Here is a 19,934-nt window from a genome sequence, read left to right as displayed (position 1 = left end):
AGAATTGAGGAAGAGGGAACTTCTTAGACAAGCAAAAAAATTAAAGAATATAGTAAGACTAAGCCTATCCTTAAAAAAACTACTGAAAGGTATTCTCTAAATAGAAAAGAAGCAATGATAAATAGGAAAGAGAAAAATCACAATAGGAAAGTGAATCATTTAAATAAGCCAGTAATTTCTAAAGTTTTTTTAATTGTGAAAGCAATTATAAGTACAATGAACAGCAAAAGGATAAACCCAAAGATGTAAAAGAGGACATCAAAAGGTGAAAACAAGATGGCAGAGTAGAAGGATATGACCTCACTGCTTCCGGTGAAAACACCAAACTCACAGCTAACTGCTAAACAACCATCAACCAAGAAACACCGGAACCTATCAGAAATGGTACCCTACATCCAAAGACAAAGAAGACTCCACAACCAGGCATAGGAGGAACACAGTCACAGGAAAATTAAATCCCAAATCCTACAGACAGGCAATCCACAAACTAGAAGTTCTCCCACCGGAGTGAAAGTTCTGAGCCCCATGTTAGACTCCTCACCCCGGGGGTCCGGCAATGGGAAGAGGAGGCCCACAGAAAATCTGGCTTTGAGGGTCAGTGGGGTTTGATGGCAGGAATTCCATAGGACTGGGGGAAACAGAAACTCCACTCTTGGGGGTGAACACAAGTTCTCTTGCACACCAGGACCCAGGGGAAAAAAGCAGTGACCTCATAGGATTCAGGGCCAGGTTACCTGCTGGTATTGGAGGGTCTCCTGTGGAAGTGGAGTGAGAGGAGGTAGCGGCAACTCACTGCAGGAACAAACACAGGAGCAGTGGTAGTTTGGGAGAGTACTCATTAGCGTGAGCTCTCCTGGAGGCTGCCAAGATCTGGCCCCACTCAGTAGCCTGTAGGGGCCAACGCTGAAACACCACAGTCAAACAACCAACAGGGCAAGAATACAGCTCCACCCATCAGTATACAAGTTGCTTAAAGTCTTTCTGAGGACACAGCTGCCCACTAAACATACCCTTTGACATGGCCCTGCCCAGAGGAACAAGACCCAGCTCTACCCACCAGTGGGTAGGAAGCAGTACCTCCCACCAGGGAGCCTATAAAAGCCTCTTAGACAATTTCATCCACCAGGAAGCAGACTGTAGAAGCAAGAATTACAACCAACCCTGCAGCTTGCAGAAGAGAAACCTTAATCATAGCAAGTTAGACAAAATGAGGCAGCAGAGACACATGACCCAGAAGAAGGAAGAAGATAAAATAGAACCCCAGAATAACAACTAAATGAACTGGAGATTGGGCAATCTATCCAAAAAAGAATTCAGAGTAATGATAGTAAAGATGATCCAGGAACTTGGAAAAAGAAGTGAGGCACAGATTGAGATACAAGAAATGTGTAACAAAGACTGAGAAGAACTAAAGAATAAATAGAGATGAACAATACAATAACTGAAATGAAAAATACACTGAAGTAATCAATAGCAGAATAACTGAGGCAGAAGAATTGGATAAGTGAACTGGAAGACAGAATGGTGGAAATCACTTTCATGGAATAAAGAAAAAAGAATGAAAAGAAATGAAGGCAGTCTAAGAGAACTCTAGGACAACACTAAATGCATCAATATTTGCATTATAGGGGTTCCAGAAGGAGAGAAGAGAGAAGGAAAGGACCTGGGAAAATATTTGAAGAGATAGTAGCTGAAAACTTCCATAACATGAGAAATGAAACAGTCACCGGAGTTCAGGAAGTGCAGAGAATCCCAGGCAAGATAAACCCAAAGAGATACACATCAAGACACAAAGTAATCAACTGACAAAAATTAAAAACAAAGAATAAATATTAAAAGCAACAAAGAGAAAGCAACAAATAACATACTAGGGAATCCCTACAAGGTTAGGAATTCCTACAGCTTTTGATTTCTAGGCAGAAACTGCAGGCTAGAAGGGAGTGACACCATGTATTTAAAGTGATGGAAGAGGGTAACCTATAATAAGAATACTCTATCCAGCAAGGCTCTCATTCAAGTTTGATGAAGAAATCAAAAGCTTTACAGACAAAAGCTAGACTAACACCACCAGACCAGCTTTGCAACAAATGTTAAAGCAACTTCTCTAGGCAAAAAAGAAAAGACCACAACTAGAAACAAGAAAATTATGAATGGAAAAGTTCACTGGTAAAGGCAAACATACATTAAAGGTAGGAAATCATCTGCACACAAATATGATATCAAAACTAGCAATTGTGAGGAGAGGAGAGCAAAAATGCAGGATATTAGAAATGCATTTGAAATTAAAAGACCAGCAACTTAGAACAATCTTGTTTTTATAGGCTACTATATAAAAATTTCATAGTAACCACAAGCCAGAAAAATACAACAGATACACACAAAAAAGAAAAAGGAATGAAAGGTAACACTAAAATTAAATCAGCAAGTCATGAACAAAGAGGAAAGGAAGAAAAAACACCTACAAAAACAAATTCAAAACAATTAACAAAAGGACAACAACTGGAACATTGCTGTTGTTGTTTAGTCACTAAGTTATGTCTGACTCTTTTGCCACCCCCATGGACTGTAGACCACCAGACTCCTCTATCCATGGGATTTCCCAGGCAAGAACACTGGAGTGGATTGCCATTTCCTTCTCTAGGGGATCTTCCCAACCCAGGGATTGAACCTGTGTGTCCTGCATCGGTAGGCTGATTCTTTAACACCAAGCCCCCAGGGAAATCAATAATTACCATAAACATGAACAAATTAAATGCTCCAACTAAAAGACAGAGACTGACTGAATGGGTACAACAACAAGAGCTGTATATATGTTGTCTACAAGAGACCCATTTCAGATCTAGGGACACACAGAGACTGAAAGTAAGGAAATGGAAAAAGGATTTCTGTGCAACTGAAAATCAAAAGAAAGCTGGAACAGCAATACTCCTATCAGACAAAATAGACTTTAAAATAAAGACTGTTATAAGAAACAAAGAAGGACACTATGTAACGATCAGGGGATCAATCCAAGAAGAAGCTATAACATTGTAAATATGTGTGCACCCAACATAGAAGCCCCTAAATTATAAGGCAAAACTAACAACCATAAATGGAGAAATCAACAGTAACACAGTAATAGTAGGAGGCTTTAATACCCCACTTTCATCAATGGACAGATCATCCAGATGGAAAGTGAATAAGGAAACATAGGCCTTAAGTGACACATTAGACTAGACAGACTTAATTGATATTCATAGAGCACTCCATCAAAAAATCAGCAGAACACACATTATTCAAGTGCATGTGAAACATTCTCAGAATTGATCACATGCTGGGTGACAAAACAAGCCTCAGTAAATTTAAGAAAGCTGAATCAATCATCTTTTTTGACCACAATGCTATAAGATTAGAAATCAACTACAAGGTAAAAACTGTAAGAAAAAACAAACAAACAAACCCAGAACGTGGAGGCTAAACAATAATGCTACTAAACAACCAATGGGTCACTAAAGAAACCAAAGAGGAAATAAAAAATTAATGACAAATTAAAATGAAAGCATAGCAATCCAAAACCTATAGGAACTAGCAAAAGAAGTTCTAAGTGGGAAGTTATAGCAATAAAATCTTACCTCAGGCAACAAGAAAAAGCTCAAATAAGCAACCTAAGCTTACACCTAAAGCAACTAGAAAAAGAACAAACAAAACACAGTTAATAGAAGAAATCATAAAAACAGAGAAGAAACAAATGAAATAGAGACTTAAACAACAGAAAAAAAATCAATGAAACTAAAAGTGGTTTTTCTGAAAAGACAAAAAATTTGACAAACCTTTTGTCAGACTCATCAAGAAAAAAAGAGAGGGGGTTCAAATTAATAAAATCAGAAATAAGAAAGGAGAAGTCACACTGGACACAAAAGAAATATAAAGGATCATAAGAGACTACTACAAGCATCTATATGCCAATAAAATGGACATCCTAGAAGAAATGGAAAAATTCTTAGAAAGGTACAATCTCCCAAGGCTGAACCAGGAAGAAATAGAAATATAAACATAAACAGACCAATCACAAGTACTGAAATTGAAACTGAGGTTTAAAAACTCCCAACAAACAAAAGTCCAGGACCAGAAGGCTTCACAGGCAAATTCCATCAAACATCTAGAGAAAAGTTAAAACCTATCCTTCTGAAACTATTTCAAAAAAATTATAGAGGAAGGAACACTCCCAAACCACCATCAACCTAATACCAAAACCAGACAAAGATACCAAAAAAAAAAAAAAAAAAAAGGAAGAAAATTACAGGCCAACATCACTGATGAATATGCATGCAAAAATCTTCAACAAAATGCCAGCAAACTGAATCCAACAATAGGTTAAAAGGATCATACACCGTGATCAATTTATGGTGTGGAATTTATCCTAGGGATGCAAGGATTTTTCAGTATCCACAAATCAGTGTGATACATCACATCAAGCCACATGATCCATCGCAATAGATACAAAAAATAAATAAATAAAAATCTTTTGACACAATTCCACACCAATTTATGATAAAAACTCTCCAGAAAGGAAGATATCTCAACATAATAGAGGCCATATGTGACAAACCTAGAGCAGACAACATACTCAATGATGAAAACCTGAAAACATTTCCTCAGGTGCAAGAAAAGGCTATCCACTCTCACCACTTTTATTCAACATAGCTTTGGAAGTCCTAGGCATGGCAATCAGAGAAGAAAATCAAAAGGAATCCAAATTGAAAAAGAAATAAAATTGTTACCGTTTGCAAATGACATCGTATCACATGTAAAAAATCCTAAAGATGCTACCAGAAACCTAAATACTAGAGTTCATTAATGATTTCAGTAAAACCACAGCATACAAAATATATAGAAATCTTAGCATTTCTATACGCTGACAATGAAAAATCATAAAGAGATATTAAATAAACAATCCCACTTACCATTGCATCAAAAAGAATATATAGAAATAAATCTACCTAAGGAGGAAAAAGACCTGTACTCTGAAAACTATAAGATTCTAATAAAAGAAATTGAAGATGATACAGACACATGCTAGCAAGGTAATGCTCAAAATCCTTCAAACTATACTTCAGCAGTATGTGGACCGAGAACTTCCACATATACAAGCTGGATTTTAAAAAGGCAGAGGAACCAAATTGCCAATACCTGTTGGATCACAAAGAAAGTGAGGGAATTCCAGAAAAACATCTACTTCTGCTTTGCTGACTACACTAAGCTCTTTGACTGTGTGGATCACAACAAACTGTGGAAAATTCTTAAAGAGATTTTACCTATTTTAGGAAAAACCTGTATGCTGGTCAAGAAACAGTCAGAATCGGCCATGGAACAACAGACTGGTTCAAAATTGGTAAAGGAGTACATCAAGGCTGTATATTGTCACTCTGCTTATTTAACATATATACAGAGTACATCATGTGAAATGTCAGGCTGGATGGCTCACAAGCTGGAATCAAGATTGCCTGGAGAAATATCAACAACCTCAGATATGCAGATGATACCACTCTAAAGGCATAAAGCAAAGAGGAATTAAAGGGCCTCTTGAAAAGGGTAAAAGAGGAGAGTGAAAAAGCTGGCTTAGATTAAAAAAAAAAACAAGATCATGTCATCCAGTCCCATCACTTTATGGCAAATAGATGTGGAAAAAGTGAAAACAGTAACAGATTTTATTTTTCTGGGCTCCAAAATCATTGTGGACAATGACTAAAGCTATGAAATTAAAAGATGCTTGCTCCTTGGAAGGGAAGCTATGACAAAACTTTTTTTTTAAGTCATTCAGTCATATCTGACTCTTTGTGACCCCATGGACTATATAAAGTCCGTGGAATTCTCCAGGTCAGGATACTGAAGTGGGTAGCCTTTCCCTTCTCCAGGGGATGTTCCCAACCCAGGGATTGAACCCAGGTCTCCTGCATTGCAGGCAGATTCTTTACCAGTTGAGCCACAAGGGAAGCCCAAGAATACTGGAGTGGGTAGCCTATCTCTTCTCTAGTTGATCTTCCCGACCCAGGAATCAAACCAGGGTCTCCTGCATTGCAAGTGGATTCTTTACAACTGAGCTATTAGGGAAGTCCAATGACAAACCTAGACAGCACACTAAAAAGTGGAGACATCACTTTGCCAACAAAGATCTGTCTAGTCAAAGGTATGGTTTTTCCAGTAGTCACATATGAATATGAGAGTTGGACCATAAAGAAGGTTGATCAGCAAAGATTTGATGCTTTCAAACTGTGGTGCTGGAGAAGTCTCTTGAGACTTCCCTGGACAGCAAGGAGATCAAACCAGTCAATCTGAAAGGAAATCAACCTTGAATATTCTTTGGAAGGACTGATGCTGAAGCTCCAATACTTTGGAGCTTGGCTACCTGATGCAAAGAGCCAATTCATTGGAAAAGACCCTGAAGCTGGGAAAGATTGAGGGCAGGAGAAGTGGGCAACAGAGGATGAGATGATTGGATGGCATTTTCGACTCAATGGATATGAGTTTGAGCAAACCTGGGGAGATAGTGAAGGACAGGGAAGCCTGGCATGCTGTAGTCCATGGCATCGCAGAGAGTCAGACATGACTTAGTGACTGAAAAACAACAATAATAAACAGATGGAAAGATATACCACATTCTTGGATTGGAAGGATCAATATTGTTCAAATGACCATTCTATCCAGATTCTATGCAATCCCTATCAAATTACAGTGGCATTTTTCACAAAACTAGAACAAAGTATGGAAACACAAAAAACCCTGAATACCCGAAACAATCTTGAGAAAGAAGAACAGAGGTGAGGAATTATGCTCCCTGACTTCAGTCTATACTACACACAAAACTACAGTAACCAAAACCACAGTACCGACACAAAAACAAACACAGTGATTAATGGAATCAGGATAGAAAACCCAGAAATAATTCCGTACACTTAAAGTCAATTAATCTACAAAAAAGGAAGCAAGACTACTCAATGGAGAAAAGACAGGCCTTTCAATAAGTGGTGCTGGGAAACCTGAACAGCTACACGTAAAAGAATGAAATTATTAATAGCACATTCTTTAACACTGCGTACAAAACTCAAAATGGATCAAACACCTAAATAAATATAAGACTGAAAACTATAAAACTTCCAGAGGAAAACATAGGTAGAACACTGACATAAATCACAGTAATATTTTTTTGGATCCGTAATGGAAACAAAATCAGTAGTAAACAAATGGGACCTAATTAAATTTAAATGCTTTTGCACGCTAAAAGGAAACCATAAATAAAACAAAAAGACACCCTATAGACTGGCAGAAAATATTTGTAAACAATGTGACTGGTAAGGGCTTAATTTTCAAAATACACAAACAGTTCATACAGCTATATACACATGTGTATATACATATATATATACATATACACACACATATATACATATATGTGTGTGTATATGTATATACAAACCCAATTTAAAAATGGGCAGAAGACTTGTTACATGTTTTTGCTCCAGGGAGCAAACAGGTGCAAAGCTAGTCTCTGGAAGAGCGTGGGAAGGGATTTGGAGAGGGGAGGAAGGAGATCAAAACCCTATTAATTCCGACATGTACCCCAGTGTTCACAGCAGCACTGTGTACATTAGTCAGGATATGGAAGCAACCTAAATGTCCATTGACAGATGAGTGGATAAAGAAGATATGGTATTTAAATGTATACACTGCAATATTATTCAGCCATAAAAAATGAATGAAATAATATCATTTGCAGCAACATGGGTGGGCCTAGAGATTATCATACTAAGTGAAGTAACTCAGAGAAAGACACATATCATATGCTATCACTTATATGCAGCATTTAAAAAGATGACACAAGTGAAGTTATTTACAAAACAGAAACAGACTCCAACAGAAAACAAACTTATGGATACCAAAGGGAGAAATTAAGAGTTTGGGATTAGCAGTCACCAACTGCTATATATGAAATAAATAAGGTCCTACTGTATTACACAGGCAACTACATGCAGTATCTTGTAATAAACTATAATGAGAGAAATATATATATATATGTAGCACAACAAGGTAAATCAACTATACTTCAATAATTGTCCTTTTGTGTCTGGCTTGTTTCACTTAGGGTAATGTTTTCAAGGTTTATCCATGTATCAGAATTTCCTTCCTTTTTAAGACTAAAAAATATTATATTTCATGAATATACCATATTTTGTTTACCCATTCATCCATCAATGGACATTTGATTTGTTTCCATCTTTTGGCACTGTGACTAATGCTGCTGTGTACATGGGTGTACAAATATCAGCTCTCAGCTTTTAATTCTTTTGATACATACTTAGAAATGGAATTGCTCAACTTGTAATTCTATGTTTAATTTTTTGAGGAACTGTCATACTGTCTTCCACAGTGGCTTCACCATTTTATGGGCTATATCTGGCACAGCCCATGGTTTTCCATGTTGTCTTAGAGATGGAGCCTGACAACGCATGGCATGGCTGCTAAGAAAAGCAATGACTCGAGGACCCAGGGCTCAGTATGCAGGCGTCCAAGCACGAAGGAGGAAGCCCTCACTTGTCACTGTCCCCTCCTTTAAGCCATGATAGCCCAAAAGCAGTCAGAGCTCCAGAACCTTGGTCTGTCCTTGCTGCTCTGTTGGCTAATTTATCAGACGACCATCGCCTTTTGCTTGACACTAAAGGATGGGAGAACTGGAGGAAATGTTACTAACCCCAGAGAATAGGAGCGTGGGAATGGGAAAAGTGCCTGCCTTACTTTAGCTCCTTTTGCACATGCTTTCCCAGCAGCTAGGGAAGGTCAAGGTTACAGGAAGCTAGGATCTTTGTTCTTGAGGCAATTCAAATTTGGAAAAGTTGGGTCCAAAGATCTGCTCTAAAGGGAAGTGAGCACAAGGCTCAGTGAATTTGTGGGCACTGATTGATATGGGAGAACCTCCAGACTTAAAAGAGAAAGAGAGGTTGGCGTCAGGGCATGTAAGTACAGCTGGTTTCTGCAATGGTATCCTCCATTGGCACCTGTGGGGAGGGTTCAGACTCTTCCTCGGCAGGGAGAGTTGAGAAGAGTGGACTTCTACAATAGGAGGACAAACATAAGAAAATAACTGAGGCAAAAGTTTGCATAAAATTTTTCAGAGTAAGTTGTAGTCCTCTTCTATTGTGAGGTACTGCAAGAAGACCCTCATGAGGTCTCCATCCCCTCCTTTAGCCATAGGCAGGGGCAATAGTCTCCAGTGTGTTAAAAACAGGGACCTGGAAGGAATGGAAATGCATGGATGGTTTAGTCTTCTTGGCAGGATAAAGGGCTGAATGTAAGAAGACTCAGCAACTCTGGGGGAAGACAGGTTCTGGACCAGCCAAGATGCAGCGGTTCCAGAAGGATGAAGAAAGAAGTGGTTCAGTGGAAAGATAAACTACATCAGCAAGTGTATCAGTTATTGTGTGTATTCAACAAGTTTCTTTCAAGAAGTAGGACCAATAAAATGTATATATACATAAGAGATCTATTATGAGGAATTGGCTCACACAATATGGAAGTTGCAGTGGGGCCAGCATGTTGCAGACACAGGGGAGTTGATAGAGCAGATAAAGTCCAAATCAGTGTGCTGGGGAACTCCCTCCTCCTTGGGGAGGTCAGCCTTTTTGTTCTATTCAAATCTTCAACTTATGGGATGAGGCCCACCCAATTACGAAGGACAATCTGCTTAACGACTTACAAATTACCCATGACATTTTTCACAAAACTAGAACAAATAATTCTAAAATTCATATGGAACCATAAGAGACCCAGAATTGGGTCTGAAGAAAAAGAATAAAGCAGGCGGCATAACCTTCCCAGACTTCAGAAAATACTACAAAGCTCCAATAATCAAAACACCATGGTATTGGCACAAAAACAAACAGGTCAATGGAACCAAAACAGAGAATCCAGAAATAAACCCACATGCCTACAGTCAATTAATCTTCAACAAAGGAGGCAAGAATATACAATGGGAAAAATACAGTCTCTTCAGCAAGTAGTGTTGGACAAGTTGGACAGCTGCATGTAAATCAATGAAGTTGGAACACGCCCTCTTACCACACACAAAAATAAACTCAAAATGGCTTGAAAACTTAAGCATAAGACGTGACACCATAAAATTCCTCTAAGAGAACATAGGCAAAGCATTCTCTGACATAAACCATACCTATATTTTCTTAGGTCAGTGTCCCAAGGCGATAGAAATAAAAGCAAAAATAAACAAATGGGACATAATTGAACTTACAAACTTTTGCACAGCAGAGGAAACAGAAACAAAATGAAAACACAACCTACAGAATGGGAGAAAACATTTGTTAACAATGCAACCAACAAGGAATTCATTTCCAAAACACATAAAGAGCTCATGCAACTCAACAACAAAAAAATAACCCAATCAAAAAATGGTCAGAAGACCTAAATAGACATTTCTCCAAACAAGACAGACAGAAGGCCAAAAGGCACATGAAAAGATGCTCAACATTGCTAATTATTAGAGAAATGCAAATCAAAACCACAGTGAGGTAGTACCTCACACCAATCAGAACAACTGTTATTTTTTTTTTTTTTGATCTTTTTTTTTTTTTTTTTTTTTTAGTTGGAGGCTAATTACTTCACAACATTTCAGTGGGTTTTGTCATACATTGATATGAATCAGCCATAGATTTACACGTATTCCCCATCCCGATCCCCCCTCCCACCTCCCTCTCCACCCGATTCCTCTGGGTCTTCCCAGTGCACCAGGCCTACAAATAAGAAAGGCTGGAGAGGATGTGGAGAAAAGGGAATCCTCCTATATTGTTGGAGGGAGTTTATATTGTATACTATATCATAAGCTGGTGCAGCCACTATGGAAAACAGTATAGAGGTTCCTCAGAAAACTAAAACTAGAATTACCCTATGATCCAGCAATCTCACTGCTGGGCATATATCCTGAAAAAATTATAATTCAAAAAGATACATGCATCCATCCTTATGTTCATAGCTGCACTGTTCACAATATTCAAGACTGGAAACCAGGTAAATATCCATTGACAGATGAATGGCAGTCCAGTGGTTAGGATTCAACCCTTTCACTGCTGGGGCCCAGGTTCAATCCCTGGTCAGGGACCTAAGATCCTGAAAGCCACATGGTATTGCCAAAACAAAAACAATTAAAACAGATGAATGGATAAAGAAGATGTGGTACATATGTACAGTGGAAAACAACTCAGCCATAAAAGCAAACAATATAATGCCATTTGCAGCAACATGTGTGCAACTAAAGATTATCATACTAAATAAAGTAAATCAGAAAGACAGACTGACACCATATAATATGACTTATATATGACATCTAAAATATGGCACTAATGAACCTATCTATGAAACAGAAACAGAATCATGGACATAGAGAGCAGACTGGTGGTTGCCAAGGGGGAAGGGTTTGGGGGAGGGATGGAGTAGAAGGTTGTGGTTAGCAAATGTAAGCTCTTGTATATAGAAAGGATAAACAACAAGCACAGAGGACTAGATTCAATATTCTATAATAAACCATAATGGAAATAAAAAAGAATGTATATATGTATATAATTGAATCACTTTTCTGTACAGCAGTAATTAACACAACATTGTAAATAGACTAGTCTTCAGTTTAAAAAACAGTTCACCAATTGGAAGGTTAATCTCATCTGAAAACATCCTCCAATGAGACATGTAGTTAAGTAACACTGTGTATCAACCACTCCAAAATTAGTGGTTTAAAACAATGAGTCCATGGGTCGCCAAGCCAGTTCTGCCACCTGAACCAGACATAGTAGACTGGGATCCGTCATGCACCTGCAGTCAGCTGGTACAGGATGACCTCAGATGGAGTGCTTCATCTCTGCTCCATGCCGTCTCTCATCCTCCAGGAGGCTAGCCTGGGTTTATTCACTTGCTGACTAGGAAGGGTTCCCAAGGAACAAGTAGATGAACAGGAGCTCTTGAGGCCTGGGCTCAGAATGGATGCACCATCACTTCCATAGCACTCCACTGGCCAACGTGGGTGAAGAGGCCAGACAAGATTCAAAGGGTGGAGAAGTAACCGTCTCTTCAAGTGCAGAGCTGCAAAGTCACAGCGCCAAGGCTGTGGATATAGGAAAAGGAAAATCGCTACCATTTTTGCTGACCGTCTACTAAAGTGAAGGGAGCACACTTTGTGGGTGTCTGAAAGTGTTGCCGCTCTTGTTGAGTGAGAGTTTTCAGGGCCTGGTGCTGTCAGATGTTTGAAGTGCTTCTCTGGGGTGAAGTTAGCAGCTTTGGGGGAAGGAAGACACAATAGCAGAAATACACTGGGCTTTAAAAGCAGGATTTGGCTCAATCAGGGCCCTCTCTAGTCCATACAACACCTTCACTTGTGTTAGAACAAAAGGCACTGCCCTACTAGAGAAGCCCTACTGTATGCAGCAGCCCTCACATCTGAACATTGGTATATGCTCCCGTGTATCTCCTTGGAGCTTCGATTTCCACATCTGCTGATGAGAATTATAACACCGCCCTCACAAAGGCCGTGGTGAGGACTAACTGAGTTTAGGAATATAAAGTGTCCAGCATACTGAGTACTTGGTGCTCAGAAACTATTAATGCCTTTCTGCCTCTCTGCTATAAGAAGCCACAGTGAAGAGTACTTTAGAACATTCAAGGATGCCTGTGAGTCTTCAGTCAAACCAATCATGAAAGGGGGGGAAAGGAGAGAAACTTATACAAGGGTATTGAGTTCTTGAACTTGACCTGGGTGGGGGAGCAGTTCAAGAAGCCTGTGTGTTGCTCATCCTTTGCACCCCAAACTTGGGTTGCTTGAGTTTTACTAAGGGATTACTGCAATAATTGAAACAGAGGATAACTATCTTGTCTATACCAAACCTAAAAGTTATTTTCAGAGGAATAGAAAACATTTCAAATTACTGAATGAAAGAGTGGGGAGGTGAAAACAGAAGAAAAGCCTCATGCTTCTTACCAGCAGATAGAATGTTCATACATGTAAGAATATATGGGGGCTTCCCTGGTGGCTCAGTTGGTAAAGAATCTGCCTGCAATGCAGGAGACCCAGATTCAATCCCTGGCTCGGGAAGATCCCCTGAAGAAGGAAATGGCAACCCACTCCAGTATTCTTGCCTGGAAAATTCCATGGATGGAGGGGCCTGGTGGGCTACAGTCCATAGGGTCGCAAGAGTCTATGACTTAGCAACTTAGTGACTAAACCACCACCATTCAAGAATAGATGAGGAACCAAACAGAAGTGTTAACACAAGTCATACATACATAATTCACATAAGAAGTTCTATTTTAGCCTGACCTGGGTGTTCAATTACATGTTCAGTCCATGGGACCTAGAAACAATCACGCAATGCTAATCCTCCCAAGAAAGTGGCTCTTCATTAGTGATTCTAATCTGTCACCTGATGCTCACAGGCCATTATGAAATCCATTTATATTCCTAGATTCAAAAACTAAATTGGAGGTATGAGCCAAAGGGTACATTAAACTAGGGATTATTGCTTGCGGCACTCTATGTGAGCCAGGTGATGCTGGGCCATTTTAATTAAGAGTTTGTTTTCAGTAACAACACAAGCAAATGAATAACATTAAGTCAACACTGAGACAGTTGTGGGGGGAGGGGTTATGGGGATAATTGAAATATGAAGTTGTGTTATAGGTCTATTGTGCAGAGTTCTCCTAGTCATTAGAAAAAACTGCTTTGGAGCAACTGAATCAAATCCGTACACGGGGCATGGAAATTGAGCACCAAGAAAAGATGATGGCTAGAGAAAAAAGGGGCTTCCCTGGTTGCTTAGCAGTAAAGAATCCACCTGCAATACAGGAGTATTAAGGTAGAGGTGGGGTTTCAAACCAGGTGTATCTGATTCCAAAGCATACTGTTAAAACAGAAACAGACTAACAGAGAATGAGCTTATGGTTATACGGGGGGAGGCGCAGGGGGGAAGGGACAGTTAGGGAGTCTGGGACTGGTATGTACACACTGCTGTATTAGAACAGATAACCAACAAGGACCTACTGTATAGCACATGGAACTCTGCTCAATAATAAGTAACAAACCTAAATGGGAAAAGAATTTGAAAAAAGATACATGTATATGAATAACAGCATCAGTTTGCTGTACATCTGAAACTATCAACTATACTCCAATATAAATAAAAAGTAAACAAAAAAAATTACAAAGCCTATGTTATTAACTATGAGACTTCACTATCTGCCTGTCTTATTGTCCCTAAGGAGGAAAAAGCTAAAAATAACCAAAAAAAGTTTGGGAACCAAAGCATGAGATTAATTTTGCCAAAATATTGTGAGGTTTAGGGAAGAGATTTGGGAGTATTTTTCTCTGAAGTTTTCTCTTTAGAACAAAAATGTATGTGTGCATCCCTTCATCAATATACCATATATATGTTACTGGAAGCCTTTACGCCTTCACCATAAATTATCCACTCATATTCAGTGAGGGTCTTCCGTTGTATTTGATATGCTTTTATCCCCAAAGCTGAGTGTCTGGTTAGCCCATGTGTGTTTTCACATCGTTCGCTATGTTTTATTTCATTAAAAACTAAATCCACTGAAATCAGAGCATTATTCAACAATGCAGATTTACTTTTTTTTTTTTTGGCAGATAAGATGGAAGAAGTGGGTTTCATTCCAGAATTGCACAGTATTTCATTTTTAAAAATCTTTCTTGAAAAAAAAAAATCCTCATTGAACATAATTTGTCTTCCAAATCTTTCTTCTTTGCTGCGTATCATAGGCTCTGCTCTTTCTAGTCCTAGTTCTCCCCACCCCCTCCAGTTTGCAGATAATCTTTAGGAACCCTAAGTCACATTTTCTTCTTTATGCAGATCAACTTAATTTTATCCTACTTCTTAGCTCCAAACTTAAAAATCTCCATTCTGACTGGGAATGAAGATATTGTTTGTACTGAGCAAACAGAAGACCCTCCTATCACTAGGGTCATTCTCTTTGAAAGAAAACTATAAATGACAAAAAAAAACACCTGTCATACTAGATAATAGCAAATGGTCTTAATTAAAACCAAAACTAGCTACATCTCCCTCTGCCTCATAAGGGCAGGTATCATAATTTATACCAGGGAAAGTAAATCTCTCTTCTCTAACTCTTCATTTCAGAGACTAGTGAGGAGAGAAATAAAGAAAGACTGAAACTTCAAGCCTTCCCCAGGTCTGTGCTAAGGCATTGTTCAGCATGGGATTCATTCTCAGACATAGGAGCCTAACCAAGCATTACCTTTCCACGTAAAGATAAATCCCCAGAATACACAGTGACATCATTCTTCCTTTCTCTTAAAGTCCCCTAAGTTATAATAAGCTTAGGGGACAGTTTTTTCCCTGCTATTTTTGACAACTCCTCAGAGGCTGCAGTGATACTTTAGATGCCCTTCCTAATATCAAAGGATTTCTGTCAATTTTTAATTTTTCCTGATTTTGGCCTTCTTGATAACTGGCCTCACAAGCTGTAGCAAAACTTATGCTCCCCGAGTACCTTTTTGGTCACTTCCTGCACACTTTTTCATTAGCTATCTTAAGTTATAACTTCACAAAATGAGAAAGAAAAAAAATCCAAGGCAAGATTTCTACTTCTGCTGTTCTGGCTGAGTCCACCATGAAAACATGTGTACAAGTTAACTGCATCTAAAGCAAGAGTGCTTGTCAACTAGTCCCTCCTCGTACTTGAGGTTACCATAGAGTCTTCCTATTCAGGGAAGTATGCTACAGGAAAAAAATCTATTTCTCAACAATAAAGAAAATCCATGACAGCTAACCAAAAGAGTCAAATCTAATTCTTCATTCTTACATAAAAACAATAACTAATGATCAGGCTTCCCTCGTGGTTCAGTGGTAAAGAATCTGCCTGCCAATGCAGGACACACACGGGTTCGATCCCTGATCGAGGAAGATCCCACATGCCACTGAGCAACTAAGCCCATGAGCTGCAACTACCAAAGCTCTCGAGCCCTAGAGCTGGTGAGCTGCAACAAGAGAAGCCAACACAATGAGAAGCCTGCGCTCCCCAACTGCAGGGTAGCCCTCGCTCACCACAACGAGAGAAAAAGTCCGCGGAGCAATGAAGACCCAGCGCACTCTAAAATAAACAAATAAATTATTTTTTAACACAACTAATTTGATCAGAGATGTCTAGGAAAACTAGTACCATAAAAGAGAAAAACTAATTCCAGAGAAAACAATTCATATAACTGAATAATGATAATAAAATATATTTAGCATGTGAAACATGACCAATAATAACAGCAACACTAATTCAAAGCCTTGTTTTAAACACTGTACATATGTTTACTTATTCAATCCAAACAAAACTCCTGTTTGTATAGATGAAGAAAATGAGGCTTAGAAAGGCTGAGTAAAACACTCAAGGTCACAGAGCTCATAAGCAGCAGACCTCAGTCCAGGTCTATCCAACTCCAAAGCCCATGTTCTTAGTCCCTAGGCTGTATTGCAGTCAGAGCCTTAATCTTTGAGTCTGACACTTCAAAGTCCTCACTAACATTTGTCCCAGAGGATCCACCAATCTCCCAACTTTTCATGGAATAAGACCACTCAATGTCCACTGTGACTTGTCTAAGAAAGAGTCTGGGGAAAGGTAAGAACTTGAATTTGGCCTCCACTTACATACATTTTGGGAAATAAAACTACTAAAACCAGCCTATGACTTCAAGAATATCCATGAGCTTTATTTCATAACAGGATGTCAACACTAAAACTTGTGCATCTAGATCTTTCAGAACCAGAAATTACCTGAACCATCTAGAGGTGTGTCTAAAGCATATTCCTCCAGAGGCTAGGGATGTTAGTCATAGATCTTTAAGCTATGTAATTGAAACACTGAAACTTGTTAGAGAGGTCTGTGAAATAATCCAGATAAACTGGTTGTCCACACTGACCAAGGTTGGCTTGTTCTTAGTCGCTCAGTTGTGTCCGACTCTGCAACCCCATGGACTGTAGCCCGCCAGACACCTCTGTCCATGGAGATTCTCCAGACAAGAATACTGGAGTGGGCTGCCATTTCCTTTTCCAAAGGTTGGCTTAGTGAGGTTGAATTTTGATTCCTCAACTGAAATAATTCAGTAGGATTTTGCATATCTGACTTACAATTATTTTGAAACGTCTACCACAAAAGTTTGGCAAGGTTTGCTTTACATTAATGAAGTAAAAACTACTATCCAGGAACTTCCCTGGTGGTCTGATGGCGAAGTCTCTGTGCTCCCAATGCAGGAGGGGGCCTGAGTTTGATCCCTGGTCAGGGAACCAGATCCCACATGCTGCAAATAAAGATCCTGCATACTCCAACGAAAAGATCTTTTAAAGAAATTATACAGAGATTTATCATTCAACCTGATTTGTAATGAAAAGACTGGAACGTGTCACGAGGATGAATTTGTGAGAGATGCGAGTAGTGAAGAATCAACTCTCAGGGCTCACTTTGGCAGCACATATACTAAAATTGGATGCATACAGAGTTAGATCAGCATGGCCCCTGTGCAAGGATGACACGAAAATTTGTGAAGCATTCCATATTTTTAGGGAACTCAAACTGGGGCTCTGTAACAACCTGGAGGGGTGGGAGGCAGACTGGAGGTACAAGAGGGAGGGAACATGTGTATACCGATGGCTGACTCATGTTGATGTGTGGCAGAAACCAACATGATATTGTAAGGCAATTATCCTTCAATTAAAGATAAATAAATTTTTCAAAAAGAATACGTTTATACACAAATGTATCCCAAAGCTCTTGCATTGGGAGCACATAAAAGAATACATTTATACATAAAAAGAAAAGAATCAACTCTCAGCAGTGTGTTTGGTCGTCCCTTGGATCTTTCTCCTCCTTAACAGTGTTTGGATGAAACAGACCTGGGGACACCCCTTCCTCCAGCCTCTGATAAAAGAAATTTTCACATATCGAGATACAGGGAAGTCATTCTGGTTTATACATGAGTTAATTTGAATTTTATGCTAAATGCAATAGCCTACTTATGGCCTATCAAACATACATTGTACGACTACTTTAATTATTAAAGAAAAGGGCCTATTGACCAGAAGTAAATAATGTCCATGTTAAAAAATAAAGGTTAAACGCCACTCGTCCTTGGACACTGACACTGGTTCTCCTTTGATGATAAGACCCTCTTCCCAGTGGGTACCTACTGCTCTCTTCTGTTTTTGCTTTCTTGTCTTTTTTCTGTTTGTTTTTTTAACCACACCACATGGCTTGTGGGATCTTAGTTCCCTGACTAGGGATTGAATCTGAGCCCTTGGCATGAAGTCCTAACCACTGAACCACCAGGGAATTCCCTGTTTTTTTTTTTTTTTTTTTTGAAACATTGAAGAAATGTAACCCTGACTTGTTCAATGTTCTTTGTTTTGACAAGATATAAAACTATGTTGAAAACCCTGCTTCTCCAGAGCAAGTTTCTCAGAGTAATCTTGGAAGCAAAATTCTGGGCTAGTCCTCAACTTGGCTCAAATTAAACTTTTCTAGTCTTATTATGGATTGTTTATTACTTTCATCGACACCTCGACCACCCTCCAACCTCTTCCCAGTCACAACTTTCAGAACCAACCACTCAACTATCCTAAGCTACCAGGGCCAGCCAACACCATTTTTTCAGGTTCTCTCCTTATTAACCAATTATCCAAGAGTTCCCAGATTCTTGAGAAGTATTCCACAGAGGTGGAGGCCGCAGTCCACCACCCGGTCAACCTGCCTCCGCAGTCCCCTAACACCTACCTCTCTCTGGGCTTCTATTTCCACTGAGATGATATGGCTCTGGAGGGCAGGGGCCACTTTTCCCACGAATCAGCCAAAGAGATGCGTGAGGGCACCCAGCGGTCCCTTGAAAATACAAAACCAGCGAGGCAGCAGCCGTGCTGTCTTCCAGGACGGGTGGAAGCTGCCCCAAGAAGAGTGGGGTAAAATCCAGGACGCTATGGGAGTTGCCATTCTCATGAAGAAGAACCGGAACCAGGCCTTGTTGGCTCTGCATGCCCTGGGCTCTGCCCTGGGGGAGAGCTGCGTCCTGCGGGAGCAGGTGAAACACACCAAGAAGATGGCGAGCACGTGACTCCCCTCCGCAGGCTGGCTGGTCCCCAGGCCGGGCGGGACGAGTTCCCCTCCAAACACTCACCCTCTAGCAGGACTAGGGGCTTCTGGAGCCCAGCCCGGGGGCCTTGGACTCTTTAATCAACAGAAATTGATTAGAGGCCAGACGGGAAACTTGGGCAAGGCTTTGCTGGGATCCGTGCTACAGCAAGAGAGAACGAAAACAAGTAACATGTGCCCTTGCTCACTCCTGGGGAGGGAGGGTGAGCTACTCTCTCAAATGGCGTGAGGATAGGGGTAGATTGGAGGGTGGGGCAGGAGGGGTGGCTCAGGTGGTCTGCCCACCCCCTTGACGGTGCTGTTTGCAGGGACCATGCATGGTACTCTGCTTTCGCTCCCTGAACCTCCGAAGTGGCAGTGGGCTTTGGCCTTTTTGTATCTTCTTGTGCATAATTTGCCCCCAACTGTGCATGGGTACAGTTATTTTTAATGCCTTATAGTTACTTTGCATTCTGTTGCTGGAGGAGACATTTGTTCAGGTGCAAGCACTCCAGTAAAGGGCCCAGGTTCCAGCTTGTCTCTTAGTAGCCTTTGAGGAGCTTCTCAGATGTCAGCACTTCTGCATAAAGTCTCTTTGCAACTTTTTGGTTTTTTAGTTGCTAAGTCATCTCTGACTCTTTTGCAACCCCTGTGGACTGCAGCTGCCAGGCTTTTCTGTCCCTGGGATTTCCCAGGCAAGAATACTGGCCTGGGGTGCCACTTCCTTCTCCAGAGGATCTTCCTGACCAGGGATCAAACTGCGT

At 40.0% G+C, this 19,934-nt stretch overlaps 1 non-coding gene and 1 pseudogene across 1 annotated transcript; both read left to right on the top strand.

Annotated features, from left to right (window-relative positions):
• The first annotated feature begins 15,998 nt into the window (after positions 1–15,998).
• LOC133050996 (ferritin light chain-like) lies at positions 15,999–19,272 on the top strand (annotated as a pseudogene).
• LOC133051331 (U6 spliceosomal RNA) lies at positions 17,503–17,610 on the top strand. Its single transcript, XR_009691833.1, has one exon. It is a non-coding gene; the product is annotated as a U6 spliceosomal RNA (small nuclear RNA).
• Positions 19,273–19,934: the final 662 nt, after the last annotated feature.

Source organism: Dama dama, chromosome 33 (assembly GCF_033118175.1).
Source record: "Dama dama isolate Ldn47 chromosome 33, ASM3311817v1, whole genome shotgun sequence".
NCBI classification, from domain to species: Eukaryota; Metazoa; Chordata; class Mammalia; order Artiodactyla; family Cervidae; genus Dama; species Dama dama.
Note: the sequence above shows the minus strand (reverse complement) of the source record. Positions and strands in the feature narration are given on the sequence as shown.